Source organism: Camelus ferus, chromosome 12 (assembly GCF_009834535.1).
Source record: "Camelus ferus isolate YT-003-E chromosome 12, BCGSAC_Cfer_1.0, whole genome shotgun sequence".
Lineage (NCBI taxonomy): Eukaryota > Metazoa > Chordata > Mammalia > Artiodactyla > Camelidae > Camelus > Camelus ferus.
In genome coordinates, this window is record NC_045707.1 from 44,084,452 (window position 1) to 44,099,764 (window position 15,313).

At 44.2% G+C, this 15,313-nt stretch overlaps 2 long non-coding RNA genes across 3 annotated transcripts in view; one reads left to right on the forward strand and one right to left on the reverse strand.

The window, feature by feature from the left end:
• The first annotated feature begins 1,453 nt into the window (after nucleotides 1-1,453).
• On the forward strand, nucleotides 1,454-15,310 carry LOC116667713. 2 transcript variants are annotated; one of them, XR_004324715.1, is made up of 7 exons: nucleotides 1,457-2,200; nucleotides 3,641-4,018; nucleotides 5,317-5,810; nucleotides 6,589-6,628; nucleotides 6,840-6,989; nucleotides 9,088-9,271; nucleotides 12,158-15,310. It is a non-coding gene; the product is annotated as an uncharacterized LOC116667713 (long non-coding RNA). The 2 variants fall into 2 exon arrangements; XR_004324714.1 differs by having other exon boundaries at nucleotides 1,454-2,200; nucleotides 5,606-6,989.
• Nucleotides 11,233-15,313, reverse strand: part of LOC106729855 — a 96,816-nt gene continuing 92,735 nt past the window's right edge. The window contains exon 13 of the long non-coding RNA XR_004324712.1: nucleotides 11,233-11,670. This is a non-coding gene — a long non-coding RNA (uncharacterized LOC106729855). The remainder of the gene's footprint in view (nucleotides 11,671-15,313) is intronic.

The following is a 15,313-nucleotide window of genomic DNA, read 5'->3' on the forward strand; positions in this document are numbered from 1 at the left end:
TCATCTCTAGTTTGACTGCTTTTTCTGTGTCTGCCACCCACGCCTTTAGTCCCCACGGAGGATTGAGTCAGCCTTGTTCTTGGCACCATCCCAGCCCCTGGTACAGGGCTTGGCACTTGAACCAGTGAGTGAACTTAAAATTGCCAAGTTAAATTTCAAGTGAAATTACATTTTGCCATTTTGTGTCAAATTTCCAACCTAATAACCCTCTAGGTGCTGTACCTCCAGTTCACAGCATTTCTGTTTATGTATCGCTTGAGCTGAGCCTCAAAACAACCTGAAGTAAGGATGGAAATTATCCCAGATTACAGATGAGGAACTAGAGTCAAGAGAGGAAGTGACCTTCACATGCTCACACAACCGGCCAGGGGCAGAGCTGGGTCCTCAGATTGTAATTCTACTGTCACGTTCACTAGCTGTCATTGGACAATGTCCTCTGTGAGTACAGAAAGCTGCTTCTGTGGATTGCAAAAGGTTGACTGAGTCACTTTGAAATATCTACTCCATCACTCTCCTTTATTCTTGATGTCGCCTGCCTTAATAGAATTAGAGTACAGACCTTCCTCCACCGTACTGTCTACACAAGGAAGTGGAGGAGGTCTGGAAAAGTCTCCCAAGGGACCCAGTGACCCTTGGCAGTGTGCTTCCCACGTGGGAGGCAGAAAGCTTACTGTTTGGATACTCAGAGGACATTTTGCCCCGATAGGGCCAGCCCTGCCTTTTCTAGCATCATTCTGACTTTTAGCAAGAATTATGGGAAAACGTTAGCAACAACAGAAAAAAAGCAGCAGCTGGTGGGAGTTGGGGGCGTGAGGGTGGGGAGGAGCGGTCACTAACCCTCCCCCTCCTGGGCAGGTTCAACCATTAGAGGAAACAAGGTAAGGGATATGTGTGTGGAGGGTGGGGATGGGCATGCACTCCTGGCTCCAGCCTCTGACACGTAGAAGGAATAAGGGGTCCTGCAGTATCACAACGTACAAAACACAGAGGGTGGGTTTGGAGCTGGGGCCGCTGGCACACCTTGTAGAAGTCATACCCTGGATCTGAGGACGGACATCAGGGATGTACGAGAATATGTGAAAAGCAGCCCAGTGATCATCATCTCTCAGACCCTCAGTTTCTAAATCTGAAGAAAAAAAAAAAAATGAGGACAATGACTTACTGGTGAGATGTATGTAAACGACATGGCCTGAAACAGGCTGTTGGTGGATGATTGTTTTTTTAGTTCCTGTGCGCCTTGGAGGGGAAGATGGTGTGGAAATGGAGTGAGAGGATATGAGGCTTTGAATATCTGAAGATAAGGTTATTTTCTAGACTTGAGAGGGTATAGCAGCTGACAGATGCTGGGAATGCAATTGGCTTTAAAGATTTGGATTTGATAAAACTGGGGAAAATATTTACGGAAATTATTTTCTACAATCTAAATGTTAGGTAGTTTAGATAGAAATGAGCACTGGGCGGGGGAGAGGAAGGGGAAAGTAACAACGCAGAACACAAGGAACCTGAGCTGTCAATCAACCAGAGTGATGGAACCTGAGTTGTCAATCAGTCAATCATCTAATCAATCAATTATGAAACCAGGGTATAAAAACAGGAGAAACAAAGGAACAATGCCATTTTTCCTCTCCCGGAGCGGCCCGCTCCCGCTTCTATGGGAGGGTACTATCTTTCACTATTTTTTTTAAACTTCACTAAAAAAAATCTTGCTTATATCACGCTTTCTGTCTCTCATCAAAAATTCTTTTTTTTTCAGGTGACTAAGAACCGAGTTAATTCTTATTTCCCTTTTCCCGGTAACACTGATTTTGGTGCCGTGACTCGGATTGCGTGCTTCAACCTAATCTTTCCTCCTCCATCTCCCTCTCCCTCCCGGAGGCCAGCAGAGCACAGGCTCCTGGGGCCGGGCTGTGGAGGCTGGAGCGAGGACAGGGCGCGGGGCTCCCAGCGGTGCTGGGCCGGTCAAGCAGCCCGCGGCCTGTCTGGGGCCGCGCGCACGCCTGCCCCCCGCGCGCTGCCCCCGCCAGCCCCGCCTGCCACGGAGCTCCAGGGGCAGCTAACCAGGCTTACTCCAGAACCACGGTAAACGCGTCCCTTCTGGCCCTTACGTTGGACTGGCCTATAGAGAAGACCGCTGACCGCCTGAAAACAATGCTCAAAGGAAAAGCTGCGAAACCAGGAAGAGGAGAAGATGACATGTGAGGTAGGCAGCTGACTCAAGACGCGGGACCAGGCCTGTGTACCGATTACTTTATCACTCACACCTTTACATACTGGTCTCTATCCTCGGCTGGGGGTCCTTGCTTCTGCTTTCTGACCTCTGCTATTGAGTTCTCTGAAAAACACCCTTGTTCAATCTCTGACTCTCTTTGTCCCACTGGTCACTGCAAGGTCCTATGGCTCCAACAGGGGTGCCCTCCTCTGAACTATGACTTACTCACTCTCTGACCTAAAAGAGAACTCCCAGTTTCCCAGTGCGGCTGGGCCTCGCCCCTGGTGCCACTGTTTCAACCTGTGGTGCCCTGGGGACTCTCGTAACCGTATTATTACTCTTATTCACGGGCCAGCAAGTATTTGGCCACGGCTTTCGTACATGGCTTGAGTAACACTGTCCCTGGTGGCCTTTTCTAGAAAACACCACCGTGGACAGTAACCATGGGCTGCAATGTCTCTGACTCCTTTCTGGCTTCATGTCCCTCCGGGGACACTTGCTTAGGCAAGAAAACATCTCTGCCTTAGAAAACTGAGATGCTGGAGTTCTAGCTCAAGTTCTCCTCTCCTGCTGCCTTCCCCATGCAGGAGCTTCCATAGGGGCCCTCTACCCCTAACTCCCTCCTCAATTTTTGTCCTGTTTCTCTGGCTGTCCCAGTTGAGCAGCTCTTCTGCTCCTGGATCACTGACCACCCGCATGGTTAAAACTGACTATTTCCTTGGACTGCGGAGACTCTCAGCTCATGGTAAGACTGTGGCCGCTTTCCCCATCCAGAGAGGAGGCTGGGATGCCGGGTCCTCCTCCTGTGGGGACCGGTGACCCTGGGACGCCAGGCTTTCTTCGGTCCATGGCTTCAGGGTACTCTTGGCTACAGGCAGAAGACTGAGACATCAGACTATAGCCTGTGGGCTTCATCTCAGGATGCTGAACTCTGAAGCACCCCCCTTCCCCCAGTATCCTGCCCTTTAGATGGAAAGCCAACAGTTGATCCCTGCTGTGACTCCCCTGGGCTACATTTAGCCAAAAGCATGGCCCATAAATAGCATAAATTCAAGCACCTTGCTCCAGCTTAATCTCCTCTACGATACACAAGGCAAATGTCTAAAATACCATATATCCACATCTTTTATTTGCTGAGGGACAGCAGTGATCTAAAGAAATGCAAAATAACCACCTTGGCCATGGTTACTATCAGCAACCTGCTGTCCCCAACACCTCTTTGAGAGGGGGACTCCCTTAAACGTACATCCTCCCCTGCTCTCCCTATCATATACCTCTCATTGAAAGGATAAATTTCTCACCCAATCTGCCCCCAATATTAGACAAAAACTCCAAAAGGCAATCCAGGAACCCAGAGTAACTCTTGATAAATGCTAACCGTTGCTGCCACAGGTGTTTTTTGTTTTGTTTTGTTTTTTAAATTGAGATCAGGTACAAGAGGCCAAGGCTCAGGAGAAGGAAAGAAGGAAAGAGGCCAGGCCTGCCCAGATGAGCAGCCACCGTCCCTAAGCCCTCGGCCCCCAGCAGCACGAGACAAGCCTGACTGATCAACACAACACCTGCCGCTGACCTGGTCGTGGGCCAACAAATGCCCCCGTAAGGACATACCTCCAAGATCTGCCTGCTTTTGGTGTAACAAGCAAGGTCACTGGGTGGCCCTCTGTCCCTCGAGCCAAACGGCCCATGGGGGAGAACCGGCCTGCGACCTGCAGATGGTTGTCTGGGACTAAAGAAGCCCCCTCCAGTCAGCCCCAAGGCAAGAGATCTCCATCCCTGGGCTGCAGCCGCGGGGACAAATGGATGCAGCAGGTGGGACAAGTAACTTTCCTTTTGGATACTGGGGCCACTTACTCTGTCCTAACTTCCTTCTCCAGACCCTTTTCCTCTAGACCCTACAACACACCTATCCTTCTTGTCATTAAGAAGGATGGGGCCTACAGACTAGTCCCAAATTTAAAAATCATAAACAAGGCTGTAGTGCCTCTTCATCCCATGGTTCCAAACCCTGATGTATTACTGCAGACATACCTCCAGGAGCCCAGTGGTGCCTCACCTTAGACCTAAAGATGCTTTCCCCTGTGTACCCCTTAGTCCACAGTCCCAATACTTACTAGCCTTTCAGTGGGACTCATCCAGTGGGTGTCAGCGCCAGCTAACCTGGACAGTGATACCACAGGGGTTTAGAGACAGTCCTCTTTGGGCAAGCTTTGGCCCAAGATTTACAGGACTTACAGCTTTAAAAGAGGCTAAAGTATGTTAATAACCTGCTTATCTGTTTCCCTACCTGAAAACAGGCCACTCAGCATAACAATCCAAACTCTTAACTTCTTGGCTGAGCAAAAATATAAGGATTCCAGGTCTAAGGCCAAAATGGTCAAACAAGAGGTAACTTATCTAGGAGTTGTTCTGACTCCTGGAAACCATAGCCTTTCTCCTGAATGAATTCAGGGAATCTTATAACTCCCTAATAGCACTATTTGAAAACAGCTCAGGGCATTTCTCGGACTAACCGGTTACTGTGGGCTTTGGATCCCTAACTATGGGTCCATAGCTCAACCTCTATATGACAGTTTAAAGGGTAAGGATGACTCGGTACCCCTCTAGTGGGGTCCTTCCCAACAGGAAGCAATGGAAGAATAAAAAAATCTCCTACTAAGATCCCCGGCCTTGGGGCTTCCAGATCCCACAAGGCCCTTCCAGTTATATTTCATGAGAGGAGGAAGAGCCTTGGGGGTCCTCACCCAACGGCTGGGTCCTACCCAACAGCCTATGGGATACCTCTCCACGTGGTAGGTCCCACTGCTCGAGGCTGGTCTTCCTGCCTAAGAGTGTTGGGCGCCCTCTCCACTCTCCTGGAGGAAGCTTCTAAGCTAACTCTGGGGGCCCCTATACAAGCATAGGCTAACCACCAAGTTTCTGATCTTTTAAAAGGCAAGAGACATTTCTGGGTCTCAGATGCTTGGTTTCTTAAATATCAGGCATTATTATTGGAAAACCCAGATGTGCTGTCTCCGTCTGTGGGACACTTAATCCTGCTACACTATTACCATCACCAGACGAGTCTCTTCCCTTTCACCTGTGTCGTGAGACCCTATCCATTTCTCTAGGAGCTAGAACAGACCTCACCGACAAACCCTGGAAAACCCTGATGAGATCTGGTTCACAGACGGGAGCCACATATTCTTGTGAACTTCTTAGTGATCTGCGACTGCTTCTCAAGCAACACTCCAGTGAGACTGTTCCATCACCCTAGGGGACTATGGATCCCTGTTAGATAAACCTCTTTCTTAAACATCTACTGGCTCTAATCTTTTTTCTTTTAGGGCCCCGATCAAATTGTTTTAATACTAATTTAAAATGTCTCTAACATTCGGGTCCTTTTTATTCTTCCTTTAGTTCGCTGGACTAACGATCCAACATCTGCCTTTTAAAACCTAAACCAACAGAAAGCACAGAAATCAATTTTTTTTTTTAAGACCCTCGTCTGCCCCTTTCATCCTTTGGCAAGGATTAGCTCTATATACTTGACCTCTATCTTTTCAACCTTCTTACAAAATGTGTTTCTTCTCGTCTAGAGTTAAACTTCAAGTGGCTATACAAGGTAAGTAACCATTTGGCCAAGACAGCTTTTATACAAGCCCCTCAGTGGACACCGACCCTTGGCTCAGCATCTGCCCAGTGACAGCCAGCTAGTCTAGGACCCCAACGAGTTCCATCGTTGCTCCAGATCACCAGGAAGTAGCTAGAGTGGTTGTCGCCCTTGACATCTCAAAGACTTGGGGTCATGTGACTAGAGGGAGGGATGTTAGGTAGTTTAGATAGAAATGAGCACTGGGCTGTGGGGAGGAAGGGGAAAGGAACAACCCAAAACACAAGGAAACTGAACTGTCAGTTAACCAGAGTGAGGGAACCTGAGTTGTCAATCAATCAATCATGAAACCAGGATATAAAAACAGGAGAAACAAAAGAACAGCGCCATGTTTCCTCTCCCGGAGCGGCCCACTCCCAATTCTTGGGAGTGGACTATCTTTTACTATTTTTTTTTTCACTTCACTAATAAAAATCTTGCTTATATCACACTTTGTCTCTCATCAAAATTTTTTTTTTTCAGGTGACTAAGAACAAAGATCATTCTTATTTCCCTTTCCCTGGTTAACATTACTTTTTCCCCTTCCTCTCCCCCTGCCCAGTGCTCATTTCTACCTAAACTACCTAACATAAATAAGAAGGGGCCATAACCAAAAAATACACATTTAAAGTAAAGATAAAAATTTCCTAAATCATGTTTGTTGTTTGTGCAAAGCTTGGTTTGTTTCAGGTGAGCCTCACAACTTTCTGTCCTTGAATTTAAAATAAATTTTTTCTCCTGAAACAAACAGATATGCCTGCATGTACACATCTAAAGCCCCTACAGCTCAGGTGAGTGACTACTAAGTTCATTTTGGAGGCTTCTTGTCAATTTGAGTTACTTGCTTATTTTACTGGACACTTACATTTTCTTTAGAGATATTCATGCTTATCAGTAAATAATTGTGTATTCTCCATAAATAGTTTGAAATTTCAGACTTCCTGCATTTAGCGAAGGCAACCAGGTTAAGACACATATTCATACATTAATGCTTTTTTTCAGGACACACTGTCCTATTTAAGCCATCAATTGATTCATCCTTCAAGATCTTTCTGAAAATAAGCAGAGCTCTGATAATTATTTACCATGGATGTTAAGCACTGTTTGATCTTCGGTTATGGCATTCTTGGAACAATTCAATCCATGAATAAGGTAAGAACACCTTATCTGAAAAGAGATCTTATGAAGGCATACATGTGAGTAAAAAAAGTACAGGACCAGATTTTAGCCTTTCAAAGGAAAGACAAGATATAATTCTAAGTTTTTCATTAGTGTACATTACCCTGGAGAGAAATGGGAGGTCATGTGTGTTTATATGTTAAGATATATGTCTTCAAATATGTATAGCTTTTTATAAATGTATGGGCTGGTTTGAATAGTCATTCCCACAGTGTCCAAGTGACAATTTTGTATTAGCTCCAGAAAAGCACAAAATCTTCTTCTTTGGTAAGAAGACCAGTTCTCTAATGGTTTTGCTTATATTCAAAGAAATGCAACAAATGCTACCAGTTTCTCAGTTGTCTTGTAATTTTTTGAAATTCAGAAAGAAGGTAAATGTGAAGGGGCCAGATTGTGCAAGAGAGACTGAGAGAAACAGAGGCTTCCAGAACAAGTTAACACAGCAAGTGAAACAGGAAGTTCAAGTCAAAAGTTACATCCTACTCCCCATAAATGTATTTAATCTAAACATCAAGAGAGACTCTAGTGGACATTTTGACATTAATGAGGAACAGGTGGACACTGATAGTTCAGAGTTAGCACAGTGTGCTCTGACTCCTGTGAGCTGACTCACGGTTTTCACATATTTTCAGGTGCTGATTTGAGAGCTCTCACTTCCAGACTTGCTTGCCACCCATAGTATGATCTTGGAACTTCATTGCCTCCTATGTATAATAGAGGAATTGGAAAATATAATTTCTGACTTCCTTCCATTTCTAGAATAATTTATTTCATGCTGGATCTAGAATCAAAGTTCAAAGTGTAAATAAAAATAGCACATTTGTGTATTCTCAGGGGGAATCCATCAAAAGAACTGAGAGAGCAAGGGAATCTGGTGAACTCAGCAGAAATCTGTGTGATACTGCTAAAAATAAAGTCAAACCAAAATTTTCTGACATTTTCCTTCTGTTTGGAGTGTCAGTTGATATAACATGCCTGGTAAGCAATTTGGTAATATAAATGAAGAGCCATAAAAATGCCCATGAACTTATGAGTCAGTAATTCCACAACAAAGAATTTGTCCTAGGGAGGAATTTGTATAGAAGTTGATGGGCAAAGATGCTCATCATGATATGACTTACAAGAGAGGAGACTGGAAAAGTAAGCGTTTTTTGTTTTGTTTTATTTTTTTTTGTCTTAGGAGAGGATAATGCTTAAAGCATGGTTAATTCAAATGATGAGAAGTACAAGTGATTTTTTGCTGATATGACATATAATGTCAGTATCTTGACCCCCTAGATGTGAGGAAGTACCCAATGAATATTACTTCATTCAACAAATATTTGAGTGTCTACCATGTGCAAACATGATTCTAGACTCTGGGAGTAAAGCAGTAAACAAAAGAGACAGATCCATCCCCTGGCCTCCTGGACCCTTATGTTCTAGTGAAGAAAGGCAATCAATCAATTAATTTTTAAAAATCAGGAAATATATAGTATATCAGATTATGAAAAATGTTATCTACAGAGAAAAATAAATCAGAGTAAGATGCTGGGAGTGAGGAGAAGGAGGGAACTTCTTTTATAGCCGCTTGGCAGGTCTCACTGCCAAGGGGACTTCTGAGCAGACTTGAGGCAACGAGAGGGTGGGATGTGTAGATTTCCAGAAAGAGTGCTCTAGGTAGAGGAAACAGCAATTTCGAAGGCTCTGCAGTAGACGTGCACGTGGTATATTTAGGGAATATCACAAAATCAGTGAGGCTGGACTCATTGAGCTAGGCAGGAGATGAGGTCAAGAGAGGGACAAACGCAGGCCTTGTGAGATCTGTGGGTCATGGTAGGGATTCTGAACTTAAGTTAGCAAGCAGTTAAGCCATCAGTATTTACTGAGTCCCCTTTGCATAGCCTGATTTTGGAAGACCAATAAACAAACTCCCAGAATATTTTTATATCTCTTGCCTAAACAGTTTTATTTCGTAATGCCTAAATAAACACATGAAAGAGAAAAGAGCTAACAGAATGAAAGAATGAACCACGAGGGCTGCTATTATTACTTCAAACCAACCAATTTATGTTCTGTTCATCTTGATCAGGACTAACGGTGGAAAGAAAAGTTAAGAGGCCTGGCAAGAGCGAATCGTCACATGTCTGGAGGCCTCTTTGATGGAAGGTCGTGAAGAGAAGAGCCCTCCAGTAGCATCAGGAGAGATTTCTTCAAGCCTCATCCCATGCCACCCTTTGACCATCAGTGTTTCGAATCTAAGGATAGCCTCATCTGTAAGTACAGGGTCTGGGGAAGCTCCCTCTGGAGTAGCTACCCTTGGGAGATTGGACACTAAGAACTGGTTTAGAGATGGAAAAACCTAAAGCTCATGACCGAGAAGGTTGTGTTATTTGGTGCTCACTGAGATTGTGGGCTCACTCTGTTCTCCTGTGTAGACCCCACTCTGATCCAGAGCTGCTGTTGAACCTCCCCTTCAGTCATGGCTTCCATGCAGGTGTGAGTGACTTTGGTATAAAGGTGGGCAGGTGAGAGTGTGGGCCAGCATAAGCCCATTCCCACTGGGACAAAGACAACTCAGAGCACATGCTACTTGGTGAGGTCCAAATTGTGACTAAAAAGATGACGCTTTTGCTAATTGAACCATGGTTTGAGAGTTCCTGGGACCATCCAAAGAATGAGAGAAGAATTCTGAACTCTCTATTTCACCAAATAGGAGACCTCATAATTCCACAGCACCATCTTGGGATTTTGAATGTGCAGGACAATGTGGAACTTTTCTTAAGCTGTCCATACCCAGATCCCATGGCTGTTACCTTCCATTGATTAAGATAATGTCGTGGGTGAAACCTCTGATGAAGTGCAACTTCTGATGAAGATTAGGGAAGAAACAATGTGAGGATTGTTCTGCCCCACATTCACACTCTCACTCTTTTCTGATGTGAGTCTCTCTTGCTTATGCCATGACCACTGGTGAGACAGAGCTTTACTCCTTCACTTGCTGAGTGAAATCACTTTTTACTGCAGTATTTTGTTCCACTGGTCAACATATTTATGTGCACTTTACCTAGGAATACACTGCAAGTTTATGGCCAATCAGTTACCCTGAAAAGGCCAGTGTCCTCTGACAGATTCAACATCTAGACCTGCTGGGGGATGCTAAGCCCTTCTTGGAGGCTACCACTTTTGCACAGGTTGCCTCATAGTTACAGCAAGTATTGGAGTTTAAGGACAATCACACAAGAATACAGGGAAAGCCTGGGCAAATACACGGCCATCTTTGAAATCACGGTTGTGCTGGCAGTCTAGACTTGTCCTGTCCCACATGGGTGTAAGAGCTAATCGCAGCCCACTGAGCTTCAGCAGTAACTAATTAATCTAAGTAAGAGTGTCCACTGAAAGCTACTGTCTGTTTCTAATGATACTTGTGAAGATATTTAGAAGTAAATATGGGCTCCAGGGTTCAAGGCTTTGTACATCGGAAACATTTCCAAGAACCACACATTTGAGCTTTTAATAAATTCCTTGATAAGTTAATTTCTAAGTCCCTGACTCCTGCCTATGGAAATTTGGCTCATGTTCTAAATCCCAAAAGGGCTCCTTCTCTGATTCTAGGGAATATTCCTTGCTCTGGGCCCCTAGAATAATTTTGTATATGTCATTTTATCTTGAATGTCCAAGATATATAAGAATGTAATATCTACCCTAGTACAGAATTAGATTCTCCTCACTCTGTAGTGAGTGTAGACCTTTAACTGGGTATGTGTTCTCGAACCATACAATCTATTTCTTGTGGGGATATAGCTCTTTACTTATCCCCTCCCCCATCTTCTTCCTTCCTTCCATTCCCATCAATTTATCCAGTAATATTTGAATACCTACTAAGGATTAGGGATATTACTAGGATCTGGATATACAGGAGTAAGAATAGGGGTATAAAAAACAAATTCAGTGATAATTTTAAAAAGTGTGGACACAAATATGGTGTCACTGATTTTCACTATAGTCTATTTTTATAGCAGTACACTTACATTATTCTGTGATTTTTTTTTTAACGTTTCAGCATTTGTGTCCCTGCAAAGTCCTTTTCCTTATCCATAGTTATCCTATAAACTAGTGATAAAGTCAATTATAATTTCTATATGTTTAAAAGTTAAGCTAGTATCAAAGTTACAACTAAATTGACCAATTTCCCCGAGCACATTGATATGCAAATGCAGGGAGGATAGAGTTCTCTAGGCACTACCAGTGGGCAGTTTCTAAGGAAAAGACATCATTTATCTTTCTGGAGCAGTCCAGACATTTTCAGAGCACAGGCTAAAATCCCATCGTGTGGAGGAAATGGAGAGGCAAAAGACGATGAAAATAAGTTTTATTGGAATTCTCAGTGGAAAAAAAATACAGAAAACCAGTAAAAATGAGTAGAAGTCAATAGTCAGTATTAAAACACACAGTCAAGCCAAAATATACAGAAAACAGGAGACGTGAAAATAGGGCAATCATCATTAAAACAATTCAAGGAAAAAAAATTAAACTATTGATCCAACCGAGGGATTTCAACCACATATGGAAAGGAGGCAACTAGGTATTCTTTTTTGTTTTTTAGTTACTTGCTTGCGTTTTATTAGACATTCTAGTCTTCTCTCTCGCAAAGGTGCTGTTTTTAGACTAACATCTGAAGGGAGGGGAGGACATGAGAGGGAGAGAAAAGGGAATGAGAGAGGGAAGGAGGGAAGAGAGGAAGGGAGGAAAAGTCGTATTTCAGTCGATTTTTTAAATATGCTAAATGCTTTGTTAGGCACAGGTAGGCATGATTTCATTTAATCCTTCCAACATCCCCCTAAGGTATTATTTCTCCCCATTTTAAAGATAAAGAGGCTCAGAGTTTAAATGACTTGCCCTAGGTCACGAAGTTGGGGTAGCAGAGGGATTAGAGCCTGACTCTGTTCCAAAGCCCCCCTTGCCTCTGACACCAGGTGTTTCTGGACTACACTACCCCTGTAAAGTGGAAATCAACTCTTAGTGGATTCATGGATCTGAGGAGGTGTTGACCAATCCTGCCCCCCAACCTTGTAGACCTTTTCTGGAGCTTGGGAGTAGAGCAATCTGGACCACATTTCCAAGAGGGCAAGTCTGATTTGACTATTTCTTCTTTGTTTCAGAAGAAAGACCACAGCTGGAGAAAGGAGGCATAGGAGGACTAAATGCTCCCTCCCAGATCAGCGGGCTATAAATAGTTCCCCTAGAGCACGGTCCTTAATAGAGAACGGAGAAAATGTATGGTAAACAGAAATGTGCAAACCTAAATGTGCATGTAAATCAATGATTACAAAGATGAATCAACTCTTGTAACCTAGATTCCTTAGCTGTCAAAAATCTCAGGATAGAGAAACTCAAACACCACACATAGCAAAGCTATACGCTAAATTATTTCTCCATCACGTTCACAGCTCCACAGGCTAACGTTTTCTATACTGATGGCCCCTTCTTAGTTGATGATTTTTCACAATGTATTTCATGGCTTCCATCCCTACATGAGACTTTATTACTATCACATAGGAATAAAAAGCCATAAAGCACTAGAGTGAATTTATCTTGGTCGGATGCAAAACTTATTTTCTTCACATGACTTCACAACCATTTCAAAGCTAACCAATCATTTCATGCTACATTAAGGAACATTTTAAACTACACGTAAGTGACAGGAAGCACACTTAAATTGTGACATCACAAATTAACACGATGTTATCCTTCAAAGACATTCTTAGCTACAAGGACCAGGAAACAAGACTAGAAGACATTCAGCAACACGCAACCACTGAATGCACCCAAAACAAAGGACATTGGGGAGAATTCCTGGAGAAAAGCGCATTACTTTGACATTGGACTTGGAAACACATGAGGAAAGACAGCAGACAGACAAATCAATCACTGATACAAACTGAAACCAGGGGATTATTTCAAGCCTCATGTTTCAAGTTTTTCCCTAGGAAGTGTTCTCACATGCACACTGCCAGCTTTTAGACTTTTCATGTTGGAGCAGGTTTGGGGGCAGGGGGCTTAGCACCTGCTTGCACTGTCAGCATTAAGGCTTCTACACTTAAATAACAAAAAAGAAAGAAAAAAGGAAGGAAAAAACCTATAGCATGCTAAGGGACCACAAGTGCTAACCGCTCATTAACAGACCTTCATGGAGGGTGACACCATCTCCCACCCGCATGTATGGAAGCAAATATCGAATTATGCCAAAAACAGTGCTGTGCACGAAATCCCTGTGATCTAAGTAACTCCAGTCCACAGCCCAAGAACATTCTTTATGTGGCGGTAAAGTGACATTGCTCTTGGAAATAAGAAAAGTGGCCACATCGAAACCCAGTTCTCTGGGACCACTGAAAACTCAATGCCATAAATTCCCATGGATTTTCTGCCCTTTCCAAAATCAACTTGGAAGGCCTATTTACCGACTCCTGAAACAGCATGCCAGACTCTTAAGCCCTGCCTTTTGCTTTTGAAAAAATACTGAGTTATTCAAATTCAAATAAAAGAAACAAGCACTCAAGTTTCTCATTAGGAGTAAAGTCTAGGTAAGTTCTTTCCACCCAGGATAACGAAATCCTGTTTCATGTGACTCACCAGGAGGAGACTGGAAATAGTTAAGTGAAAGGAAGTGCAGACATAAATTCAATTATCATGCATGAAACATGCAAATGATTTAAGCACGACATCTAAAACTCTAGTTTATATTCATTAGTCTCAGGTTGCACTTTTGAATGAGAAAGACATGCTAATTGGGTCCAGATTAATGCACTCCCAAACCTCTCCAATTTGTTTCTAGGTGAGGGTTAAATGATATGTATTAAAATAAACACAGCTGCTCCTCTGCCTCCACCTGCCCACCCCCCCCCCCACCTTGACCTCCACTCCCAGCTGCCTCACCTCCCCAGCCTCCTCTAGCACACCTCTCCTTCCTTTGGGAAAGGAATTTCAAAGCTCTCAGATTTTCCCTTTGAAAATACATTACAAGAAAATCCCTGTCTCAGCCTTTTCAGTACTATCCCTTCCCCAACAAGCCACCAAATTCCAGAAAGCGAATCAATCACAGGTTACATCCTGGTGGGCCTGACAGGGGCAGCCAGGATGTGCAGGTGGGCAAGCAGCCCAGTGTTTCCACAGACAGCACTTCTTTCTACATGTTTGGGCCTGAGTCCTTGGACCAGGAAGTACTGCAAGGTGGTTTCAAAGAGTCCAGGCACATCCTTGCCTGAAGCCAGCGTTGCTGCAGGTTGGCCTGGCGATCCCGTGCCTCAGCCATGTGGGGAACTAGAGGCCCCCTGAGAGGGAACTTGGGCTTTCTGGTCTCCGCTCTTCCTCACTGGCCCCCTGGCCAGCGAAGACTGGCGCAAAGCAGAGGGCACTCGAGGGGTCTTTCAAAAGGATCGCTCTCCCCTCTCCCTGGCAAAGTTATCCTTAAAAGAAGAACGTTATTTATTTGCTTGTTTGAGAGGTCAGTTCGTGACATAAAGAAACATGTTTTAGGGAGAATGTCATCTTGTAAATAATGGAGCCTTGAAAATAGCCAAATATTCTGTCCTTGGGTTTTGGACCCAGTCTTTAGAAAACTAGAACAAAGGAAGAGGAGCCATAGGCTGCTGCTGGGAACAGACTCAGGCAGGAAGGGATCCTCTCTGAAAGAGCCACCCATCAAAGAGTTAAATGAGGGACCAAAAAAAAGGGAGCGAGGGAGCGAGGGAGAGGCCTTCAAACTAATTTCACACTGAAAGTGCTGTTTAATTTGAATCATGCTCTTCCCAAAGGGAAAAGGTTAGTCTCATCACTGGGCTCATAGCCTCCTCCCCCTTCTCCCTTCGTATGAATTGAAAATTCAGATTGACCGTTAATCATGATGTGACACATTCTTTTCTTCCTGGTCCAACAATCAAATGAAAGCCTCGAACCACATCTGAGAACGCAGTGGTTGGCCAGCCCTCCCCGGCTACGTGCACAACAGAGAGGAGACGAGAACAAGGGCACACAGCACACAGACACGAGTGACCGACACGCACTCACGGCCAGGCACACAGACACACGCGGCTCTCCCCGGTCCCAGGCTCCGAGAGACCCCGCCACAGTGGAACGTTGAGTATTTGCAAATGTAAAATTAGTCACAGTAAATAACAACAAGGACAAGACCGATACCGAGTCTGACAACGGCCTGACACATGCCCGGAGCGCTCTTGAGTTGGGAAAGACACTTATGATAGTCATCGCTCCTAAAAGAGAAAATGATTATACGCTAGCCAAACCCTAAGTACAAGCTA